This window comes from Ochlerotatus camptorhynchus, unplaced genomic scaffold (assembly GCF_037179485.1).
Source record: "Ochlerotatus camptorhynchus isolate MF236.1 unplaced genomic scaffold, CSIRO-AGI_Acam_v1.1 ptg000243l, whole genome shotgun sequence".
Lineage (NCBI taxonomy): Eukaryota > Metazoa > Arthropoda > Insecta > Diptera > Culicidae > Ochlerotatus > Ochlerotatus camptorhynchus.
The window spans coordinates 491,954-496,251 of NW_027040733.1; the positions used below are offsets into that span (position 1 = coordinate 491,954).

At 40.5% G+C, this 4,298-nt stretch overlaps 2 non-coding genes across 2 annotated transcripts; one reads left to right on the top strand and one right to left on the bottom strand.

Moving 5' to 3' along the window:
* Positions 1-208: 208 nt before the first annotated feature.
* Positions 209-360, bottom strand: TRNAY-GUA (transfer RNA tyrosine (anticodon GUA)). Its single transcript has 2 exons — positions 324-360; positions 209-244 (listed from the first exon to the last, which is right to left on the bottom strand). It is a non-coding gene; the product is annotated as a tRNA-Tyr (tRNA).
* Positions 361-929: 569 nt separating this feature from the next.
* TRNAY-GUA (transfer RNA tyrosine (anticodon GUA)) lies at positions 930-1,046 on the top strand. Its single transcript has 2 exons — positions 930-966; positions 1,011-1,046. It is a non-coding gene; the product is annotated as a tRNA-Tyr (tRNA).
* Positions 1,047-4,298: the final 3,252 nt, after the last annotated feature.

Sequence of the window (4,298 nt, forward strand, 5' to 3'; positions counted from 1 at the left end):
ATTGTTGTTGACTCACGATCGGTGGATTGGATGGTATTTTTATTTGGAAATGCATTTGGAGAGCGTGATTTTAGGATTTATCGGCTGTAGGGAGGAAGCATGGGAACGTTTTTAAACAAGTGGATGAGAACATATTTTCACTTTAAATGTTTGTTATTTTAGTCGCCTGTGAAAACAATTTTAAGCATAAATTTTGACAAAATTATAATCCTTCGAACCGGATTTGAACCAGTGACCTATGGATTACTGCTGATCAATGCGTTCAAGTAACGGTTTTTTGTAAATCTTGAGCTACTTGAATGCATCGTGGTTTTCACAACAAGCTACAGTCCACCGCTCTACCAACTGAGCTATCGAAGGCTGGAATGGTTTGGAATTGTTTCCAGTACAACATGTTCAACAGCACTAGCAAGCTAAAAGTGAGAGTCTCAGTGCTCCCATAAACCTATCGCATGAAACAGAAATACAGTTTGCCCCATGCGCTGCGTAATCAGCTTGAACTGTTATTCGCAAACGGCTCTTCAGCTGTTACTACCACAGAAGAGGGGAGATGAAAGTGAAAGGTGTGGCTCAAAATAGACTACATGGGGAGAAATTATGCACCGGCGAAGGTTTGCACTGATTTGCTTTCGTTGCACATCGACTGTAGTGGGGTGTGGATTTGCTTTATTAGGTAGGTTGCAAAGCAGAACATCGTTGTGTTGTGTTCGCAAACAGCTTTAGGGTTTAATTTTAAAAAAAAAAGAAAGTTGCTCCTTGTACGCGTTGCGTTAGTACTTTAAACGCCAGGAATGAAGCAAGAGATACATTTTGTGTTTTCACAATCGTGAAAACCGTTAAATGGCAAATATACAGCTAACATTTTAATCCTAGTCACTTTTTTAAAGTCATGATTTATATTGAGCCCCCTGTTTATCAAGGATCATCAACCTTCGATAGCTCAGTTGGTAGAGCGGTGGACTGTAGAAATGATCGTACGTTCCCAAACATGATGGAATTTGCAAGCAGTTATCCATAGGTCACTGGTTCAAATCCGGTTCGAAGGATAATTTTTATCGGTTGACTGTTCGTTAATTGCAAAGAGTCTTGCAGTTCCCCTCCATCCAGGCAAAAAAATAGTGGAATTTCTTTTTAATCGACCATCGACGATTTTTATGACATTTTGGGTAATTGTTTGTTATGGACAAGGATTCACATTTTTGCTAAAATTCGGAAGTTTTGGGTGCTGCAAAAATTTTAAAATGGAGTCCATGAAATTTTTTTAAAAAATGTTGAACGGAAACGGAATATCTGATCAAAATGACGTTTGAGACAGAGTTGTACGGAAAAAAGAGATGTTTTTCTTTTTGAGTAATCAAGCCAAAATAAAAATAAAATAATAAAACCCAAATATGTCAAAATGTGTATGTCCAATTTATAAAAAAAAAAATAATTTAATTTAGGTAATGAAAAATGCAAATTATTTAGGTGTTCCAAACCGTTGACACTTTTTTTTTGTAAAACCATGGACACTTGAAAACTGACAAAAATAGTTTTGTTAAAGTGTTTGAACTTTTTGTTAGTACGCTTGTAAATGTATTTCTTAACAGAAAACTATTTAAAATTGAGACATTTTTTTTGTTTTCTGAGTATACGTTAAATGATAACATAGTTTAACAAAAAGTTCAAAAATTTTACCAAAAGTTCTTGTTTTTTTCCTGTTGATTTTTAAGTTCCATAACTTGCAGTTTGCATTTTTCATGAGCTTTAATTTTTTTTTCTAAAATTCCGATGAGGACATAATGAGATATTTAGGTTTTTAATTTTTGGTTTTTTTTATTCGTACTTGCAATTACTAAAAAAATATGTTTGTATATTTTTCCCAGAAAAACATTTTTTTACAACTTTGTCTCAGACGTCATTTTGATCAGAAGTGCCATTTTCATGCTACAATTTATTGAACAATTGCAAAGACGACATCTTGAAAATTGTACAAGATCCAAAATGGTATAATTTTAGCAACAATGTGAAACATTGCCCATAACAAACAATTATGACATGAAAATCGGAGACAGTCGGGTTTATCAGATTCGTCATTTGGCGTGGAACTGCTCTTTTCCTGAATCTCAGTACGCCCTTAATACAGAAAACTAGTCAGCTTGACAAAGTCAGGCTAAGTTCGAACTGTTCCACATTCCTTGAAATACTGTTATCTGAATTAAACATAAATGATCAATGATTATGTTAATTAAACATCATTGATGCTTGAATATTTCGGTAAATCGGGCCAAAGCATATTAAAAAATACTGGCAGAATTATAACCCAAAAACAACTTACACAGAAGCCAAGTAGCCAAGTGGTCAAGTAGAATAAACAACCAGCAAAAGGCAACCAGGCCCTTATATAAATGGTAAGGCAAGCAAGATTTCTAACCCATCATAAGGGTGTACAATACGGTGGGTCATGTTTGTAAGTTGGATCACAACCCACTATTCTCGACTGCTCTATATTGAGGTTCCAAACAACTGTTCAAAATTTGAACGAATTTGGTTGTGATCTGGATTTGCGAGAGATCTTTAAAATTTGTATGGGAAAATGAATAGGATTTTCACAAATTTTGGCAAATTTGAGTTTAGTTACCTCATAAATCACATAAAGTGTAGGAACTCAGTGATGAGTAAATTTGCCTCATGTTTTCCCAGGTTTTTTTTCAGGTTTGTCCAGGATACTTACTTACTTATCCTGGTTCGACATCCCTCAGGATTGCACCTGCATCACAATGTTACGCTAATTCCCTCGATCCGTGGCTGCTTGTCTCCAATTTCTTGACCGTCCCACACTTCCAAGATCCTGCTCCACTTGGTCTAACCACCTTGCTCGCTGTGCTCCTCTTCGTCTTGTACCGGCCGGATTCGAGGCAAACACCATTTTTGCGGGATTGTTGTCCGGCATTCTTAAAACGTGTCCCGCCCATCGTACCCGTCCAACTTTCGCAACTTTCTGGATACAGGGTTCGCCATAGAGTTGCGCCAGCTTGTGGTTCATCCTTCGCCTCCATACACCGTTCTCACATACCCCGCCAAAGCACTCGTCGTTCGAAAACACCCAGTGCCCGTAGAGAACTACCGGTCTTATCAGCGTCTTGTACATGGTACATTTAGTACGGAGGTGAAGTTTACCCGACCTCAGGGTCTTGTGAAGTCCGTAGTAAGCACGACTTCCGGCAATAATACGCCGACGAATTTCTCTGCTGCAGTTGTTATCCGACGTCACCAATGATCCGAGGTACACAAATTGATCCACCACCTCGAACTCATCTCCGTCGATAGTCACGCTTCTGCCTATGCGAGCCCTATCCCGCTCGGTTCCTCCTGAAACGTTCTTCCAAAAATGTTCACGTCGGCAGCGAAGATCGTGCCCCGCATGTTAAAGCCCGCACGCTTCATAACACCTTCTAGCGCAATGTTGAACAGGAGGCAGGAAAGACCATCGCCTTGTCGAAGTCCTTTGAGAGTTTCAAACGAGTCCGATAACGCACTCGATATCTTCACGCAGCACTGTACACCATCCATCGTAGCCCTGATCAGTCTGGCCAGCTTCCCGGGAAAACCGTTCTCGTCCATAATCTTCCATAGCTCTTCATGGTCAATAGTATCATAAGCGGCCTTGAAATCGATGAATAGGTTGTGCGTAGGGACTTGATATTCACGACACTTTTGGAGGATCTGCCGCAACGTAAAGATTTGGTACGTTGTCGATCACCCGTCCACAAAACCGGCTTGATAACTTCCCATAAATCTGCTTGCTAGCGGCGATAAACGGCGAAAAATGATCTGGGATAGCACTTTGTAGGCCGCGTTAAGAATAGTGATCGCTCGATAGTTCTCACATTCTAGTTTGTCGCCCATTTTGATAAGTTCCGTTCGAATACCATCTTTCCCAGCTGCTTTGTTGTTCTTAAGCTGTCGGATAGCATCCTTAACTTCACCTATCGTGGGAGCTGGCATGTCCCCCTCATCCGCTGTACCGACGAAGCCATTCCTCCTGCCGCCTTGGTCCTCCGCCTCTGCGCCGTTCAGATGTTAATCGTAGTGCTGCTTCTACCTTTCAATCACCTCACGTTCGTCCGTTAAGATACCCCCTTCCTTATCCTGACACATTTCGGCTCGCGGCACAAAGCCTTGACGGGATGCGTTGAGTTTCTTGTAGAACTTGCGTGTTTCTTGAGAACGATACAGCTGCTCCATTTCTTCGCACTTCAGCTCTTCCAGGCGGCGCTTCTTATCCCGGAAAAGATGGGTTTGCTGTCTTCGCTTCT